Below are 21,373 nucleotides of genomic sequence, written 5' to 3' on the forward strand. Positions count from 1 at the left end.
CTAGTTTTAATAATTGTGCAGTGGTTATGTAAGGTGTTAACATTAGTGGAAGGTGGGTGAAAGAACCCTGTACTATTTTTAGTATTTTTGCAGCTCTTTGTAAGTCTAAACTTATTTCAAAAAAAGTTTTGTTGTTGTTTTTGTTTTCAAATCCTGAAACTTTCTGGCTTTGGAGAAGTTTCTCCTTCAGTGTTTCAAACAGGTCTTCAGTTTTGGATTCTCTAACTTTTGGTCCTCCAGCTCTACCAAGTCTTGGATCCTAAAACATATGTGAAGCTTTTTTACCTTTAATACTTAATTCTTAATACCCTTAGAGAGGCTTCCGTGTTCCTGAATAACCAATGAATGATATGGTTTGGATATTAAAAACAGTTTCAAGGAAATACAGTATTTGTTTTTCTCTTTCTGACTTACTTCACTCTGTATTACAGACTCTAGGTCCATCCACCTCACTACAAATAACTCAATTTTGTTCCTTTTTATGGCTGAATAATATTCCATTGTATATATGTCCCACATCTTCTTTATCCATTCATCTATCGATGAACATTTAGATTGCTTCCATGTCCTGGCAATGGTAAATAGTGCTGAAATGCACATTGTGGTACATGCATCTTTTTGAATTATGGTTTTCTCAGGGTATATGCCCAGTAGTGTGATTGCTGGGTCATATGGTAGTTCTAGTTTTAGTTTTTTAAGGAACCTCCATACTATTCTCCATAGTGGCTGTATCAATTTACATTCCCACCAACAGTGTAGGAGGGTTCCCTTTTCTCCACACCCATTCCAGCATTTATTGTTTGTAGATTTTTTTGGCCATTCTGACTGGTGTCAGGTGATACCATTCTGACTGGTGTCAGGTGATACTTCATTGTGGTTTCGATTTGCATTTCTCTAATGATTAGTGTTGTTGAGCATCTTTTCATGTGTTTGTTGGCAACCTGTATGTCTTCCTTGGAGAAATGTCTATTTAGGTCTTCTGCCCATTTTTGGATTGGGTTGTTTGTTTTTCTGATGTTGAGCTGCATGAGCTGCTTGTATATTTTGGAGATTAATCCTTTGTCAGTTTCTTCATTTGCAAATATTTTCTCTCATTCTGAGAGTGGTCTTTTCATCTTGTTTATGGTTTCCTTTGCTGTGCAAAAGCTTTTAAGTTTCATTAGGTCCCATTTGTTTATTTTTTATTTTATTTCCATTATTCTAGGAGTGGGTCAAAAAACATCTTGCTGTGATTTATGTCAAAGAGTGTTCTGCCTATGTTTTCCTCTAAGAGTTTTATAGTGTCTGGCCTTACATTTAGGTCTTTAATCTATTTTGAGTTTATTTTTGTGTATTTTGCTAGGAATTGTTCTAATTTCATTCTTTTACATGAAGCTGTCCAGTTTTCCCAGCACCACTTATCGAAGAGGCTGTCTTTTCTCCATTGTATATTCTTGCCTCCTTTGTCAAAGATAAGTTGACCATTATGTGTGTGGGTTTATCTCTGGGCTTTCTATCCTGTTCCATTGATCTATATTTCTGTTTTTGTGGCAGTACCATACTATCTTGATTACTGTAGCTTATTAAATATGGGAATATTAAAGATAGGATTCTAGAATTGTTTCTCTGATTTAATTTGTATATGTAAAGTTATATTAATATTTTTTAAGGATTAAAGGGAATACAGTACTTATTCTTTGATTAGAACCCTAGAGAATCTGAAATGATATTAAAATAGGTAAAAATTGACAGATAATCACAGTTCTCCAATGAAATCAATGTAATCGATAATCTGATCACTAATATCTAATGCCTTGTAGCATGTGTTTGCTGCTGCTATAATTTAAAAACTATAATTAAGTATTAATTTTAAAACATGTTTACTGTAGAATGTAGCATATAACTGTTTCTTAAAAAGCTTTATTCTAAGTGACACATTAAAGTATTGTTCCTCTAGATATTATTGACAATGAAACTCATTTAAAATCTCGTTAACTATAAATACAATTGTGGAAAAGCCTTGGTAATTCTCTCTTTTAGTGAAAAGTGAATATCAATTTATGTAGGCAATGAGTGCTGGATCTATAATTTTGACCCAGTAAAATTACATGTTACATGTAATGAATCCACCAGCAAACACTATTCACTAAATGAATTTAAAAACAAACATATACAGGCTTTTGAAAGGTTATTATACGTATATCTTTCTAATCCTTTGTTCTATGATATCATATGAAACACACCATGGAAATCAGCAAACACTACCAATTAAGGATTTTAAGTTTTTAAAATTATTTGGGGAAACCAGTCATTAAAAATTTATCAGCACTGGATTCACTGAGGACCATTTTTGGATACTAGCCATCATAAACACCTTTTATTTTACAGGAGTACTCTTTAAAATAAAAAAGGACTTATATGTTTGCCAAGTTTATATTATGCATGAAAATTATTAAAATCATTTTTGGTATTTGATACATTTGAAATCAGGGTATTTGATACATTACATAATTTGATACATTTGCTGATTGAAGTTTACATTGAGATGTGTTTGGCATTTGAAAATATGATATACGACTAATATTTTAGTCTGTTAACCAATGAAATTTAATGGTAGCTGCTCATATATAATATGAAGAATTTTCACAGTTTTCCTAAAGTCAGATTTTCTTTAATTGTTTCCAAGCTGTTCAAATCTAGTGTTCATATTGGATAAAAAATTCAAATTGGATGAATTTAATAAGCAACAATTATCTGAGGAAAAAATTTCTAATTAGAATTTTCCAGTAACAGAAGTGTATAATTAAATATTTCTTTGCTTTTCTGTTTAGATTAAACTGCCGATTATAATAAAATTAATGGATTAAAAATAATGGGAACATATTCCTAACAGCAATTTCTTATTAATGTAGGAGTTTTTAATACTGTTTTCTGTTTGAAAACTGAAAAATAGCTTCCAAATATGAGTGGTTTCTGAAGAAAACATAGTTAAATGATTGCACACAGAGAATATATAATTTTCATGAATGATATATATTACTGATAAAAAAGTAGACATTTTAGCTTGATATTACCAGTGGGATCTTCTTCAAGACCCTTGTGTAAATTAATTGTATGTTTGATCTGAACAAAGGGTAACATTAGCTGTTTTCTCTGAGCAGGGTTATTAGCATTTTTTCTGATTTTAATGCTTTTCAGTGCATTTAATTCAGTAAAGAGTTTCTATTCATAACATAGTGAGTAAAAATCTAAATAGAAGAAGAAAATCAAAATATTATTTAAGGTGGGTTTAATTTCCTTTAAGTTTATTCTTGCCATATATGTATAAGCTAAATAACACAGAACAAATTAAAAGAAAGAAGAAAAATAGATGTGACATCATTATGACTTAACCTTTTAGAATATGGAAAAAATGAGAAGCTGAATACCATGTGACAAAAACGCCATAGTAACATAAATAGAAGAGAGATTTGTTCAGTGCCCAGAGTTTTGTTCAGCTCTTTACAAAGTTTGGCCTAATTAAATTGGAACAACCTGAATAATTAGTTTTCATTATATGTATTTTAAAGCACAGGTACACAAGTCATTTTAAAAGTCAGTTAGTGTATCAACATCACATAGTTTGGAATAGCGCTGGAATTTTCATATGTATTTCATATATATATATGTATATATATTATATATATATATATAGAGAGAGAGAGCAAGTCCTGTGGGGAATGTGTTGAATGCCTCTTTAGAATATTATGATGTGTATAACTGAATGTCACTGTCTTTAGTATTTAGCCTTTGCTAAACATGAAGCAACCGAAGAAACTTTTGACATTATGTTTTATATATTTTTCAGCTTTATTGAGGTGTAACTGACAAATGAAACTAAGATATTTAAAGTGTACAACATAATGATTTGATATACGTATCCATGTTGAAAAGATTCCCATTATTGAGTTAGTTAACAATCCTTTGCCTCACATATTTAACTTTTTTTTTTCTTTTTTGGGTGAGACCACTTAAGTTCTACACTCTTAGTAACTTTCCATTTTACAGTACAGTATTATCAACTATAGTCACCATATTATATATTAGATTCTCAGACCTTAATCATTTATAATTGAAAATCTGTACCATTTTACAAGACTCTCCTTATTTTCCTTATCCTGCAGCCCTAGGCAAACAACATTTTACACTGTTTCCATGAGCTCAATTTTTTTTTAAGGTTTCTTTATATAAATGATAACATGCAGTACTTGTCTTTATCTTATTTCACTTCCACAATGCCTTTCAGGTTCATCCAAATTTTCACAAATGGCAGGATTTCCATCTTTTTTAAGGTTGAATTAGATGATAGATACATAGACAGATAGGGATATAAAACATTTTATCCATTTATCCATCAGTGGTTACTAAGGTTTCCATACCTTGGCTATTGTGAATAACGCTGCAGTGAACACGGGAGTACAAATATCTCTTCAAGATAGTGATTTTATTTCACTTGGATGTATACCCAGAAATTGGATTGGTGGGTCACATGTAGTTCTATTTCTGATTTCTTGAGGAATCTCCATACTGTTTTCCATAGTCACTATACCAGTTTCCATTCTCAACAGTGTACAGGGGTCCCCTTTTTTCCACATATTGCTACCATTTATTATCTCTTATCTTTCTGATAATAGACATTCTTACATGTGTGAGGTGAAAAATCATTGTGGTTTTTTATTTTCATTTCCCTGATGATTAATGATGTTATGTACTTTTTCATGTGTCTTTTTGTCATTTGTATGTCTTCTTTGGAAAAATGTCAAATCCAAAAAGATTCTTGCTAAGACCAATTACAAGGAGCTAACCTCCTACCCTTTCCTTTAGGAGTATTATGGTTTCAGGTCTTATGTTCAAATCTTCAATGCATTCTGAGTTGATTTTTGTGTATGATATTATATAGGGATCAAGTTTTATTCTTTTGTATGTGACTATCCTGTTTTCCCAACACCATTTATTAAAGAGACTATTCCCTTTGTATATTCTTGGCTCTTCTGTCTTAAATTAATTAAATCTGTTCTGTCCCCTTGATCTATATGTCTGTTTTTATGTCTGTATCATAAGGTTATGATTACCATAGCTTTGTAATATAGTTTGAAATCAGGGAGTGTGAGGCCTCCAGCTGTGTTCTTTTTCAAGATTGCTTTGGCTAATTGAGGTCTTTTGTGGTCTCATATGAATTTTAAGATTGTTTTTCTATTTCTTCGAAAAACGCCATTGGAATTTTAATAGGGATTGCATTGAATCTGTAGATAGTTTGGGTAGTATGGACATTCTAACAATATTATCTTCCAATCCATGAACATGGAATATCTGTCCATTTGTTTGTATCTTCTCTAATTACTTTCCCCAGTGTCTTTAAATTTTCAAGTGTACAGGTTTTTTACTTCCTTGGTTAAATTTATTCCTAAGTATTTTATTGCTTTTGATGCTATTATAAATAGGATTGTTAATTTTTCTTACCAATAGTCCATTGTTAGTATATAGACACACCACTGATTTTTATATATTGATTTTGTGTTCTGCAAATTTACTGAATTCATTTATTATATCTATTTTTGGTGGAGTCTTTAGTGTTTTCAACATAAAATATTATGTCATCTGCAGACAATTTAGCTTCTTTCTCATTTTGATGTCTTTTATTGCATTTTCTTTCCTGGTTGCTTTGCTTGGAAGTGTCAGTGCTGTGTTGAACAAAAGTGGTGAGAATGTACATCCTTATCTTATTCCTGATCTTAAAGGAAAAGCTTTCACGTTTTTATCCTTGAGTTTGATGTTAACTGTGACTTGTTATATATGCCCTATATTTGCCCTTTATTGTGTTGAGGTACAGTCATTCTATACACAGGTGGTTGAGAGTTTTATCATGAAAGGGTGTTAAATTTTGTCTAATGCTTTGTCTGCACCTATTGAGATAATCATGTGTTTTTTATCCTTCATTTTATTAATGTGGTGTATCACTTTTATTGATTTCCCTATATTGAACCATCCTTGCATCCCAGGGATAAATCTCACTTGATCATGATGTATGATTCTCTTTTAAGGTTCTGTTGAATTCAGTTTGCTGGTATTTTGTCAAGGATTTTTACATCTGTGTTTATGAGGGATATTGGCTTGTGATTTTCTTTTTTTTCTAATATCCTTGTCTGGCTTCAAAAAAATGAATTTGGAAGTATTTCCTCTTCTTCAGTTTTTGGAAGAGTTTGAGGAGGATTGATGTTAATTTTTTTTTTAACATTCTTTTTTTTTAAATTAATTTATCTTATTTTTGGCTGCATTGGGTCTTTGTTGCTGTGTGTGGGCTTTCTCTAGTTGCGGCGCGTGGGGTCTACTCTTCATTGCAGCGCGTGGACTTCTCATTGCGGTGGCTTCTCTTTGTTTTGGAACACAGGCTTTAGGCACGCGGGCTTCAGTAGTTGTGGCACACAGGCTTAGTTGCTCTGCAGCATGTGGGATCTTCCCAGACCATGGCTCGAACCTGCGTCCCCTGCATTGGCAGGCAGATTCTTAACCACTGTACCACCAGGGAAACACGGTATTAATTCTTCTTTAAGCATTTCATCGTATTCCCTAAAGAAAGGTATTTAGTTCTGGCCTTTTTCTGGAGACTTTTGATTACTGATTCAGTCAACTTATTCATTATTGATCTGCTCAGGTTTTCTTTATCTTCATGATTCAGTCTTGGTAAGTTGTATGTATCTAGGAATTTGTCCATTTCTACTATATTATCTAAATTTTTGATATATGCTTTTTCATGGTAGTTCATTATATTCCTTAGTATTTCTGTGGCTTAAGTTGTATTGACTTCTGTTTCATTTCCTGTTTTACATATTTGAGTCTTTTTTCTTGGTAGATCTAGCTAATGGTTTGTCAATTTTATCTTTTAAAAAATAGCTTTTAGTCTCACTGGTCTTTCCTATTGTCTTTTTAGTTTTTATTTCATTTATTTCTGCTCTGATCTTTATTGCCTTCCTTCTACTAACTGTGGGCTTTGTTATTATTTTTCTAGTTCCTTAAGGTATAAAATTAGGTTATTTCAGATCTTTCTTTTTTCTTGATGTAGATGTTTATCACTCTCAACTTCCCTCTTAGAACAGCTTTTGCTGCATCTCATGATTTTGGTATGTGTGTTTCCATTTTTATTTGTCTCAATATATATTTTTTTCTTTTTGATTTCTTTGAAGAAGCACTGTTTGTTCAGGAGCAGGTTGTTTAATCTCCACCTTTTTTGAATTTCCCAGTTTTCTTCTTATAATTGATTTCTAGTTTCACACCATTGTCTTTTAAAAAGCTGATTTACATGATTTTGGTCTTCTTAAATTTACTTAGATGTGTTTTGTGGCCTAACATATGATTTATCCTGAGACTGTTCCATATGTACTTGAGAAGAATATTTATTATGCTGCTATTGCATAGAATGTTCATTCTATATATGTTAGGCTCATATGGTGTAAGATGTAGGTTGAGTCCACTATTTCTTCATTGATTTTCTGTCTGGATGATAATATCCATTGTTGAAAGTGAGGTATTGAAGTTCCCTGCTTTTACTATTTCTCCCTTTCTATCTATTACTTGCACTAAGCAAGCACACCTTTCTTTATTAATATATCTAAATGGCACAGTTGCTCACTGTCTTAGGCTTAGGGGGAAAGCTGTAGGGACACCTGAGCAAGGCAGAGTGTCACTCTGGGAACATTATGTTTAGAATTGATTACGAAAGTTAGGGTAAGAGAACCTTAGTTATCTCAGAAATTAATTTTTCTTGATGCCTATGATGCAAAGGCAGACATCTTTGAATCTTCACTTGGACTGTTTAAGTTTAACAATAAAGTTTTTGCAATTAATGGAAATTCTTCCCATATTCTTGCCATCTTATAAATAAATTTATTTCACATCTTTTATGTTATTTTTTTCTTTTTTTGGTCTTTCTTAGACTTTTTCCTAAATAGATATGAGATATAAATAAGCTATTATTAGCTTGACAGTATTTTAAACCAAGAACCAGTCATTATTTAAAATATGTCATTATTTGATATGATTTTAAAAGAAAATGAGCTTTGTAAAATATATGAAACAGGACTTCCCTGGTGGTGCAGTGGTTGAGAATCCGCCTGCCGATGCAGGGGACACGGGTTCATGCCCCGGTCCGGGAAGATCCCACATGCCGCGGAGCAGCTGGGCCTGTGAGCCATGGCCACTGAGCCTGCGCTCCACAATGTGAGAGCCCACAACAATGAGAGGTCTGCGTACCATGCAAATAAAATAAAATAAAATAAAATAAAATAAATGAGAGGGAAAGTGGTAGATCTTCTGTTTATTATATATAAGATAATATAGCTTTAAAAATTACTATTGATTAGGCTCCACTGGATTTCTCAAAATTATCTTTAAATTTTATTTGTGCCACTATAGGAATAATTTGAGAGAATTTAAGAGAGCTCACTTAATTATAGTTCTACTTAATTTTAGGATATAACATTAATACAATGGGGAATAGTTTCATAAAATTCCATTTATATAATTTGATTAATGTGAAAGGAGCATCACTACTGTAAAATAGGTAGACATAATATTTCCCAATCTATATATGTGGAAGCTATAGTTAATAGTTGTTAAAAGTCTATAGTTTAATTAATGATTAAAGGAGGGTTTAGATATAGAGTTTCTCACCAAGACACTATTGACAAATTGGGTGGGTCTTTGACAAGGACTGATTTAATTCTACAGGATGTTCATTATTCATGGTTCTTCCCACTAAATTTCAAAGGTAACTCCCCCAGTCCTCATCATTATTCTGTCTATCAACTGTACATGGAAAATATACCTCTCTTTGGCTTGAGAATAGTTATATCCATGGCAGAGGACTCCTTCTGGTCCCTAAAAAATATTTAGAATTTATAACTGGAAGTCCAGTAAGAAACAGTTTTTTCTTTTATGTATTAAATATGTAGACATTTTAAAAACTGTGTTTGATGCTTTGCATAGTGTCTTCTCTATGGAATCATGTGATGGGAATGTTTTTGGGGCATTATTATCAGGAAGTTATTCTCCACCAGAGTAATTTTAAAATCTTTTAGATTTTAGGAATTGTGTACATTATCAGCTATTCCTTTCACTAGATTTATAAGACTTAAATTCACCTATTCTTTACAAGTACATAGTTTAAAAAATACATTTTGCTTAACTTCAAATCTATCTCATTTTTTAGAGTCTTGCTGTCACAAGTTACCTCTGTGCCATGTATGTATTACTTTCTTATACTGCAGTTTAGGTTGCTCTATTTTCTGATTCCATCTCAGCAACCTTATTTTATTTAAAGGTAGGGATATAAATACAGACATCCTACATGTGTTTATAAAGAAAATAGATTATATAACAAAGAAAATGAGGCATATTACACATATTTTTCTATTTATATTTGCCCGGAAAATGGGCTGGAGGAATATTTTAGTAAAACATTTTTACTATTTCAGTAAACTGCACTACCTTGTGGTAGAAGGCTTACTATTTTTCAGTGTTATTTTATTGCTATCTTTCATTCTAAGCTGAATAAAAACTTCTGTAAATTAGCTTTTATTTATTAAAATATATTTCATCGCATAGTACATTTAAGCACTACTTATTCTGACAGTAACATAGTTATGTGTATAAAATAAAACCACATCAATTAGATTGAATCTTTTGAATTATGGATGAACGATTTATTAATAAGTATAATAAGTGTTCTGGCATTCAAGTGTTTGTGTTTAAATAAACACATTTAATAAAATTCTAGCAGAGTTTAGAAGGTTTTTTGTACTTCAGAAAAGCACATTTATTTTGAAAAGGCATTGTTTATTTCTAAAATCAAGTTATTCTCTTGGCAGTACAAGCAATGCTGTTTTTTTGTAAATTATAATTGATTCTTCTATATCATGGAAAATTATGGCTATGCTATATTGAAGCCAAAGCAATATGGCTTCAGAAATATTGTAGGAAGTTATAATGTGGTGATATGACAAATTAAAATAACTTATTTAAAGTGTGTAACCAAGTAGCCCTATGTCTTATCTTATACCTACACATTTAGACAGCAAAGCTCACTTACTTTTAATGAATAAATATAAATTCTTCAATGCATTTATTTCTCTTTCCTGAACATGCATGACTTCAAAATACAATTCTAATAACTCTATCCCAACATATATCTACTTTTCTTTCTGGGCAACTTACATAATTAGCAATACTCTGTATCAGTATACTTCAAGTGAAACTTTTGTTGTTTTCTCCTTTACCTGTCTTAATTGTAAGCTAATTGCCTTCAGATAGCCCTATAGATTAATTCTGTAAATATTTATATAATATAGGTTTATAGAATATGCCAGCTTTTATTAGAGAGGTGGAAGGTTTTATACTTAGAAACAGTTTTAGCTTTGCAAATCTAACAGAAAAAAGTAATAATCCATGTTTCTTAGCTTCCCATTTTACTTGGTAGATTTGGTATTATATACCACCATTCCTAACATGGTTTTCAAACACTGTTCATGTTTCTGCTTCCTTCTCTGCTGACTGCGCTATAACAGTAAGAGACATTTTCCATCTTCATTTTCTTTTCTCATCTGCCTCCCAAAGCTATCCTGAAAGTGTATTGTTTTTCTCTCTATTCTCCAAAGACTTTACTTTCTTCTTCATTTTACTATAGACTTTGCATTAATTGCTTATAATTTCTTCCTAATTTCCATTTACCCTTGAAATATGATTTTTACTGTCCACGCACATGCCAATCACCACAGAATATAAATGAACGCTCCCAAATATCATAACCATCTTCTAATCCTCTCTGACTACACTTTGATCCCACTGGTTCTAGCCTTTTATTTCTTTTTATTCTCATCAAAATTTTTTCCTATTACTTTTTCAGGTCATTCATTAGCATATAGTAATTATCTTTGTAGTGACCCTTAATGTATCTTTGCATCTAATTCTATTTCAAAACCCTTTTAACCATGCTTAAATTATATGTTATGTAAATGCCTTATGGATTCAACAGGTCAAAGATCAAAAAGTTTTATATCAAGCTAAAACACAGTTCTTCATTTTTGACAAAGATTCTTTGACCTAATTTTAGCCAGACTACTGAACCTTCTCCTAGGCCCACTGTGTACTTCCTTATGAAATCCAGTGTTAGCAAGAAACATGCTAATTCAGTTTAACCAGAATCCCCAAACCCTGAATACCTGATCATCCTCAACATCTGGTCCTCATCCTCCTCCATCCCCCAGGTCAGCAGTCCCCAAACTTCTTGGCACCAGGGGCCAGTTTTGTGGAAGACAATTTTTCCATGGACCAGGGGTTGGGGGGGATGGTTTTGGGGTGATTCAAGTGCATTACATTTATTACTTTATTTATATTATTATTACATTGTAATATATAATGAAACAATTATATAACTCACCATAATGCAGAATCAATGGGAGCCCTGAGCTTGTTTTCACTTGCCACTCACTGATAGGGTTTTGATATGTCTGCAAGCAATTGATTTATTATGGTCTCTGTGCAGTCAAACCTCTCTATTAATGATAATCCATATTTGCAACCGCTCCCCAGCGCTAGCATCACTCCCTCAGCTCCACCTCAGATCATCAGGCGTGAGATTCTCATAAGGAGTGCACAACCTAGATCCCTTGCATGTGCAGTTCACAGTAGGATTCGTGCTTCTATGAGAATCTAATGCCGCTGCTGATCTGATAAGAAGCAGAGCTCAGGCGGTAATGTGAGCAATGGGGAGTGGCTGTAAATACAGATGAAGCTTTGCTTACTTGCCTGACACTCACCTCCTGCTGTGTAGCATGGTTCCTAACTAATGGTAATGGTCCGTGACCTGGGGGTTGGGGACCCCTGCCCCAGGTGATATCTGATTACCCTGGCCTGCCTTCAGCAAGAATCCTGTTAGATTGGTTTAGCCAGAATCAACCTTACTCTTATGTTTCCTCTTAATAATTTTTCATCCACTGACCCTCACCCCTCCTTGGCTATAAATCCCCACAGGCACATGCTGTTTTTGGAGTTGAGCCCAGTCTCACCCACTGTAAAATCCCATTGCAGTAGTCCCTTTAACTAGTACGATGGTCCTGAATTAAGTCTGCCTTATCATCTTTAAGAACTGTCATTGAATTTTTTTTTCTTTAATAATTCAGAATTCAGAGTCTATTTGAAAAATATGTAATATTTACTTTTATGTCTACATAGAACTTTATGAAGTCTGTATAATTAAAAAAATAATTTTTATGCTATCACGATACATGATTTCCTTATTTGAAGATGGTTCTGTGATGTTGTGATTTAACATTCTGAAATATATGAATTATATTATTATATTATAAATGAAGATGCTTGGGTAATAGCACCTTGCTCGCTCTAATATCTGGCATCCAACTTTTAAAACTTAAGTGTCAGTTATTTATTGTGAGTGCTCCAGAAAGGGGTTCTGGAGTAGGAGGTGATACAAAAGAAAACCAAAACCACTTTTTCCTTATTATCTTAAAAAATTATTATTAACTATCAGTTGAGTCAAGAATAAGTCAAGTTTTATGGTTACACTGATAAAGACCAGGAAAGACCAGCTTAGTTGCACTACAATTTGGATTTCTAGGTGTATTGTCCTAAGTGTAGTTTGCAGAGGCATTTAATGACTAACATCTCTCCTGAAATGTGATCATGTTTGCTTCTTTATAAAAAGTTCTAATTTGGGAACTGTAAATAGATTATTCTTAGCTGGGTGGTGGCACATTAAATATTTGCTGATATTCCGAGTAAATTGATAATTATATTCCCTAGGAATCAGGTTTGATGATCACTCTTTTTTAAAAAAAAATAAATGTTTTTGTCTATAATTTAAAATAATAACTATTTGACTTTAGACTTAAAAATAATCATTCAAATCATATGCCAATGTTTTCTAACTTGGAATGTGCATACTTTAATTTGTTGTTTTATTAAAGTTTTTTTTGACACTGTACGTTATAATATTATCTAATTTGTATTCAGTTTTTTATTAGTATTAGAATTTTTTGATACTATGAATTTTATTTTAAAATGCATTTAATACTTTTAAGACATATATTTGTTTGTTTTGTTTTCCCTTTTAAGTTATTGATTATTCTCTAAAAATTTGTTCAAACCAAGAACGCATTCTAGAAAGTTATCAGATCATGCCCTTTCTTTTCACTTGCCTCCTTAAAAACATTTTTTAGCTATTGGTAAAAATAGAAATCAATTTAAAGTCAACATTAAAATCCATAACAAGGGGAAAAACAGAGAAATGGGCACCTAAAAGCTGAGAGTCAAATTATAAGTAGTTTTAAGAGTCAGAAATATCACTGTAATTTCATGTTATTTATCATCTAGACACTTCTTTGGAGCACTGTCAGAATAAATAGATTTGGATTTTCTAAATAATTATCACTCAGTGCATAAAAACAGACTATTAAAAATCAATGCAACCTTTTCTTTCTATTTTTTTTTTTAACTTGGCCCATTCCCCTTTTCAATTCTTCAATTAGGAAGATACAATAACTCATAATTTGTTAGCCACAGTTTTCCCCAAGGCAGTCAATATCCCAAATAAGAGCAAATAAATAAATAAAAATCCCATAATTTGAGAGTTTACTGCATTTTGTAGGTACACTTCCTCACTTTATTCTCTCTCCTGGGTTAATAATATTTTAATATTTTCAAATCTGCTATAGCTTTTTAACTTTTTCTTTACCCTCCTTCAAATAAAATGTGAAAACAGGTTATACACTGCCAGAGCACAGAGATTAACATTTCTAATTTGCTTCTTTTATTATCATTTTAAAAGGGTACATGAAAACTGATTTTCAAAATCAAAATATTTCCATAGGCAGCTATGCCATTGTAGGCATCAGGGGAGTGTCAACTTTCTTTATTTCCTTCAAGATACCTAGACAGTTATTAAGATAAATGCTATATTAATCAGAGTAAAAATGTTTCTCTCTATAATAAGCCACAAGAAAATCACAGTGTATTCACACAAGAACAAGTTAGTTCGTGTTCTTGCAAAATTCAGTGTAGATATTTCTTGTAGGCAAGATTTCTACAAGAACTGATTCAAAGATACTTGCATCAATTGCTCCAATTACTTAATTTATTGGTGGTCAACAAAGTGTCCACAAAAAGAGAGAGAGAGAAGAAAAATTGCACATGGGAGATTTTTGCGGACAGTTCAGAAAGTGTATTTTCTAACTTTTAAATATTCCTTTAGAGAGAACTGTAAGAATGACTAGGAAATGTAGTCTTAAACTTATGCTTCAGTAAGGCATGGAATTGTCTGGTGAAGCTATAGAATTGTCTCTGCTGCAGTTATTCAAAATGTAAATAATGTATCTATGGATATGTATAGGCAATTCAATATGGCATAATTTGAATATAATATAAATTTTTTATAAAAAGCAATAATAATATCTTCTTTTTCATTTCTCATTCTTAGAAGCAAAATTTTATTTTTACTACTGAAACATCAGTTGTTGGTATTACAATTTTGAATTAAACAACAGAAATATATAAAGTAGAAATTTATTTTTATATCTTTATTGAAGTATAATTGTCTTACAATGTTGTGTTAGTTTCTGCTGTACAACAAAGTGAATCAGCTATATGTACACATATATCCCCATATCCCTTCTCTCTTGAGCTTCCCTCCCACCTGCCCTATCCCATCCCTCTAGATTGTCACAAAGCATCAAGCTGATCTCCCTGTGCTATGCAACAGCTTCCCACTAGCCATCCATTTCACATTTGGTAGTGTATATATGTCAATGCTACTCTCTCACTTCATCCCAGCTTCCCATTCCCCACTGTGTCCTCAAGTCCTTTCTCTACATCTGCGTCTTTATTCCTGCCCTGCCACTATATGTGCATTAGCATATGGCATTTGTTTTTCTCTTTCTGACTTACTTCACTCTGTATGACAAACTCTAGGTCCATCCACCTCATTACAAATAACTCTCTTTTGTTCCTTTTTATGAGCAATATTCCATTGTATATATGTGCTACATCTTCTTTATCTGTTCATCTGTCGATGGACATTTAGGATGCTTCCATGTCCTGACTATTGTAAATAGGGCTGCAATGAAAATCGTGGTATGTGTATCTTTTTGAATTATGGTTTTCTCAGGGTATATGCCCAGTAGTGGGATTGCTGGGTCATCTTGTGGTTCTATTTTTAGTTTTTTAAGGCACCTCCATACTGTGCTCCATAGTGGCCGTATCAATTTACATTATCACCAACAGTGCAGCAGGGTTCCCTTTTCTCCACACCCATTCCAGCATTAATTGTTTGTAGATTTTTTGATGATGACCATTCTGACCAATGTGAGGTGATACCTCATTGTGGTTTTGATTTGCATTTCTCTAATGATTAGTGATGTTGAGCATCTTTTCATATGTTTGTTGGCAATCTGTATGTCTTCTTTGGAGAAATGTCTATGTAGGTCTTTCGCCCAATTTTGGATTCAGTTGTTTGTTTGTTTTTTTGATATTGACCTGCATGAGCTGCTTGTATATTTTGGAGATTAATCCTTTGTCAGTTTCTTCATTTGCAAATATTTTCTCCCATTCTGAGGGTGGTCTTTTCATCGTATTTATGGTTTCCTTTGCTGTGCAAAAGCTTTTAAGTTTCATTAGGTCCCATTTGTTTATTTTTAATTTTATTTCCGTTATTCTAGGAGTGGGTCAAAAAACATCTTGCTGTGATTTATGTCAAAGCATGTCTGCCTGTGTTTTCCTCTAAGAGTTTGATAGTGTCTGGCCTTACATTTAGGTCTTTAATCCATTTTGAGTTTATTTTTGTGTACGGTGCTAGGAAGTGTTCTAATTTCATTCTTTTACATTTAGCTATCCAGTTTTCCCAGCACCACTTATTGAAGAGGCTGTCTTTTCTCCATTGTATATTCTTGCCTCCTTTGTCAAAGGTAAGGTGACCATATATGCGTAGGTTTATCTCTGGGCTTTCTATCCTGTTCCATTGATCTATATTTCTGTTTTTGTGCCAGTACCTTATTTTCTTGATGACTCTGGCTTTGTAATATAGTCTGAAGTAAGGGAACCTGATTCCTCTAGCTCCATTTTTCTTTCTCAAGATTGTTTAGCTATTCAGGGTCTTTTGTGTTTCCATACACATTGTGAAATTTTTTGTTCTAGTTCTGTGAAAAGTGCCATTGGTAATTTGATAGGGATTGCATAGAATCTGTAGATTGCTTTGGGCAGTATAGTCATTTCCACAATGTTGATTCTTCCAGTCCAAGAACGTGGTATATCTTTCCATCTGTTTGTATCCTCTTTGATTTCTTTCATCAGTGTCTTATAGTTTTCTGCTACAGGTCTTTTGCCTCCTTAGGTAGGTTTATTGCTAGGTATTTTATTCTTTTTGTTGCAATGGTAAATGGGAATGTTTCCTTAATTTTGCTTTGTGATTTTTTATTGTTAGTGGATAGGAATGCAAAAGATTTCTCTGAATTAATTTTGTATCCTGCTACTTTACCAAGTTAATTGATTAGCTCTAATAGTTTTCTGGTGGCATCATTAGGCTATTCTATGTATAGTGTCATGTCATCTGCAAACAGTGACAGTTTTACTTCTTCTTTTCTGATTTGGATTCCTTTTATTTCTTTTTCTTCTCTGATTTCCATGGCTAAAACTTGCAAAACTATGTTGAATAATAGTGGTGAGAGTGGGCATCTCTGTCTTGTTCGTGATTTTAGAGGAAATATTTTTCATTTTTCACCACTGAGAATGATGTTGGCTGTGGGTTTGTCATATATGTCTTTTATCATGTTGAGGTAGGTTCTCTGTATGCTCACTTTCTGGAGAGTTTTAGCATAAACGGGTGTTGAATTTTCTCAAAATCTTTTTCTGCATCTATTGAGATTATCATATGGTTTTTATCCTTCAATTTGTTAAGATGGTGTATCACAATGATTGATTTGCATATATTGAAGAATTCTTGCATTCCCAGGATAAACCCCACTTGATCATGGTGTACGATCCTTTTAATGTCCAGTTGGGTTGGGTTTGCTAGTATTTTGTTGAGTATTTTTGCATCTATGTTCATCAGTGATATTGGCCTGTAGTTTTCTTTTTTTGTGACATCTTCGTCTAGTTTTGGTATCAGGGTGATGGGGGCCTCATAGAATGTGTTTGTGAGTGTTCCTCTATCTGTTATATTTTGGCATATTTGATAGAGTTTGTCTGTGAAGCCATCTGACCCTGAGCTTTTGTTTGTTGGAAGATTTTTAATCATAGTTTCAATTTCAATGCAGTTGATTGGTCTTTTCATGTTTTCTATTTCTTCCTGTTTCAGTCTTGGAAGGTTGTACTTTTCTAAGAATTTGTCCATTTCTTCCAGGTTTTCCATTTTATTGGCATATAGTTGCTTGTAGTAGTCTCTCATGATCCTTTGTACTTCTGCTGTTGTTACTACCTCTGGCAGTTGTTGCTTCTCCTTTTTCTTTTCTAATTCTGTTGATTTCAGTCTTCTCCCTTTTTTCCTGATGAGTCTGGCTGGTTTATCAATTTGATTTACCTTCTCAAAGAACCAACTTTTACTTTTATTGATCTTTGCTATCATTTCCTTCATTTCTTTTTCATTTATTTCTGATCTGATCTTTATGATTTTTTTCTTTCTGCTAACTTTGGGTTTTTTTTTTTGGTCTTCTTCCTCTAATTGCTTTAGATGTAAGGTTAGGTTGCTTATTTAAAATTTTTCTTGTTTCTTGAGGTAGGATTGTATTTCTATAACTTCCCTCTTAGAACTAACTGCTTTTGCTGCATCCCATAGGTTTTGGGTCATTGTGTTTTCATTGTCATTTGCTTCTATTTTTTGATTTCCTCAGTGATCTCTTGGTTATTTAGTAGTGTACTGTTTAGCCTCCATGTGTTTGTATTTTTTACATATTTTTTTCCTGTAATTGATATCTAGTCTCATAGCATTGTGGTTGGAAATGATACTTCATATTATTTCAGTTTTCTTATATTTACCAAGGCTTGATTTGTGACCCAAGATACGATCTATCCTCGAGAATGTTTCATGAGAACTTGAGAGGAAAGTGTATTCTGTTGTTTTTGGATGGAATGTCCTATAAATACCAATTAAATCTATCATGTTTAATGGGTCATTTAAAGCTTGTGTTTCCTTGTTTATTTTCATTTTGGTTGATTTGGATCAAATCAACCAAATTTCGTGAAAGTGGGGTGTTAAAGTCCCCTACTATGATTATTTTACTGTTGATTTCCCCATTTGTGGCTGTTAGCCTTTGCCTTATGTATTGAGGTGCTCCTATGTTGGGTGCATAGATCTTTATAACGGTTAGATCGTCTTCTTGGATTGATCCCTTGATCAGTATGTACTGTCCTTCCTTGTCTCTTATAATAGTCTTTATTTTGAAGTCTATTTTGTCTGTTATGAGTATTGCTACTCCAGCTTTATTTGATTTCCATGCATGAAATATCTTTTTCCATGCCCTCACTTTCAGTCTGTTTGTTTCCATAGGTCTGAAGTGGGTCTCTTGTAGGCAGCATATATTTGGGTCTTGTTTTTGTATCCAGTCAGCCAGACTGTGTCTTTTGGTTGGGGTATTTAATCCATTTACATTTAAGGTAATTATTGATATGTAGTTTCCTATTGCCATTTTCTTAATTGTTTTGGGTTTGTTTTTGTTAAGTCTTTTCCTTCTCTTGTGTTTCTCATCTAGAGAAGTTCCTTTAGCATTTGTAAAGCTGGTTTGGTGGTGCTGATTTCTCTTAACTTTTGCTTATCTGTAAAGCTTTTGATTTCTCCATGAAATCTGAATGAGATCCTTGCTGGTTAGAGTAATCTTGGTTGTAGGTTTTTCCCTTTCATCACTTTAAATATATCTTTCCACTCGTTTCTGGCCTGTAGTTTTTCCTGAAAGATCAGCTGTTAACTTTGTGGGGATTCCCTTGTATGTTATTTGTTGCTTTTCCCTCGCTGCTTTTAATATTTTTTCTTTGTACTTAATTTTTGATGGCTTGATTAATATGTGTCTTGGCATGTTTCTCCTTGGATTTATCCTGTATGGAACTCTCTGCGCTGCCTGGACTTGATTGACTATTTCCTTTCCCATATTAAGGAAGCTTCAATCATAATCTCTTCAAATATTTTCTCAGTCCCTTTTTTTTTCTCTTCTTTTTCTGGAACCCCTATAATTCCTATGTTCGTGCGTTTAATGTTGTCCCAGAGGTCTCTGAAGCTGTCCTCAATTCTTTTCATTCTTTATTCTGCTCTGCGGTAGTTATTTCCACTATTTTATCTTCCATGTCACTTACCCATTTTTCTGCCTCAGTTATTCTGCTATTGATTCCTTCTTCAGAATTTTAAATTTCATTTATTGTGTTCATCATTTTTTTTTGCTCTTTAGTTCTTTAATTCCTTTAATACAACGTTTCTTGTATTTCTTGTCCTTGTTAAACATTTCTTATATTTTCTCCATTCTATTTCCAAGATTTTGGATCATCTTTACTATCATTACTCTGAATTCTTTTTCAGGTAAACTGCCTATTTTCTCTTCATTTATTTGGTCTGGTGGGTTCTAATTTGCTCCTTCATCTGCTGTGTATTTCTCTGTCTTCTCATTTTGCTTAACTTACTGTGTTTGGAGTCTCCTTTTTGCAGGCTGCAGGTTAGTAGTTCCCGTTTTTTTTTGGTGTCTGCCCCTAGTGGGTAAGGTTGGTTCATTGGGTTGTGTAGGCTTCCTGGTGGAGGGGCTGGCACTGTGTTATGGTGGATGAGGCTGGATCTTGTCTTTGTGGTGGGCAGGACCATGTCCATGGTGTGTTTTGGGGTGTCTGTGAGCTTAGTATGACTTTAGGTAGCCTGTGCCGATCAGTGGGTTTGTGTTCCTATCTTGTTTGTTGTTTGCTGTGAGGCGTCCAGCACTGGGAGCTGCTGGCCATTGGTTGGAGCTGGGTCTTGGATTCAGATAGAGGCCTCCATGAGAGCTCTTGGCAGTTAATCTTCCCTGGATCTTGGAATTCTCTAGTGGTCCAGCATCCTGGACTTGGTGCTTCCACCCCAGAGCCTCAGGCCTGACTTCTTATTGAGGGACCATGACCCTGCAAGTTGCTCGTCCCAGCAAAAAAAGGTGATTTAAAAAAAAAAAAAAGACTTACAAAACCCCAGACAAATGGTAAAAAGTAAAATCAAACAAACAGAAACAAGGAAACACACACACACACAAAAGAAACAAAAACAGAACCAAATAAATCAAAAAGCAAGAGAACAACCACACAAACAAAAGAACCCAAGAATGAAATCAAACAATTAGAAAGAAAGCTGACAAATACACAAAACCAAAAAACAAAACCAAAGCAGAATGCCAACTGAAGTATGAAGCAAAAGAGACTGACAAAAATGATTTTAAAAAAGAAAGGAAAAGAGAAAGGGGAAGTAATACAGAACAACAGAAAAGCAATGTAGAAGTAGAAATATTAAAAAAATAATAAAAAATATATTAAAGAAGAAAAGAAAGACAAACAAATCCACAGAGAGATGGTAAAAACAAAATTAAATGAACAAAAGCAGAAACAAGGAAACACTCACACACACATAAGAGAAACCAAAACAGAGCCAAATAAAACAAAAAGCAAGAGAACAATGAAAAAGAACAACTGAAAAATGAAATCCAACAATTACGATTAATACTAACAAAAACGCATAACCTGAAAACAGAACCAAAGCAGTGTACCAGCTGAAGAGTAAAGCATGGAAACTGAACAAACCTTTAAAAATGATTAAAAAATAATAATAAAATAAAATAAAAAGGGAAAAAATACTGGACAACAGAAAAGCAAAGTAGAAATGGAAATGTATATTTTAAAAAAGAAAAATATATTAAAGCAAAATAACAAGAAAAAAAAACAAAACAAGGGAAACACAAAGTAAAAATAGAAATATATGTAAAAATATAAATATTAAAAATACATTATAAAATACAGAGATCCCAAAAGACTAAATAAAAAATATATATACTAAAACAACAACAACAACAAAACCAAAAAAATAGCCAGAACGAACAACAGAATGAATCAAAACATAATAAAATTAATAGTAATAATTATGTTTCCCTGCAGTCTCTCCTGTATCTGACCTTACACATGCCATGAGCCACAGCTCACCTCTGCCTCCCCAAGAGACTCTCTGCTGATTCTGGGCTGGTCTCTGGACCTGCTGTGGGCCCTGTGGGGACCACTCAGACTCTGATCTGACCCAATTCCTGCGTGTGCTGCCCCCACGGTCCACAGCTGCCAGAGCTAGACCATTTTCATTTGTGGGAACACTCAT

This window comes from Kogia breviceps, chromosome 2 (assembly GCF_026419965.1).
Source record: "Kogia breviceps isolate mKogBre1 chromosome 2, mKogBre1 haplotype 1, whole genome shotgun sequence".
NCBI classification, from domain to species: Eukaryota; Metazoa; Chordata; class Mammalia; order Artiodactyla; family Physeteridae; genus Kogia; species Kogia breviceps.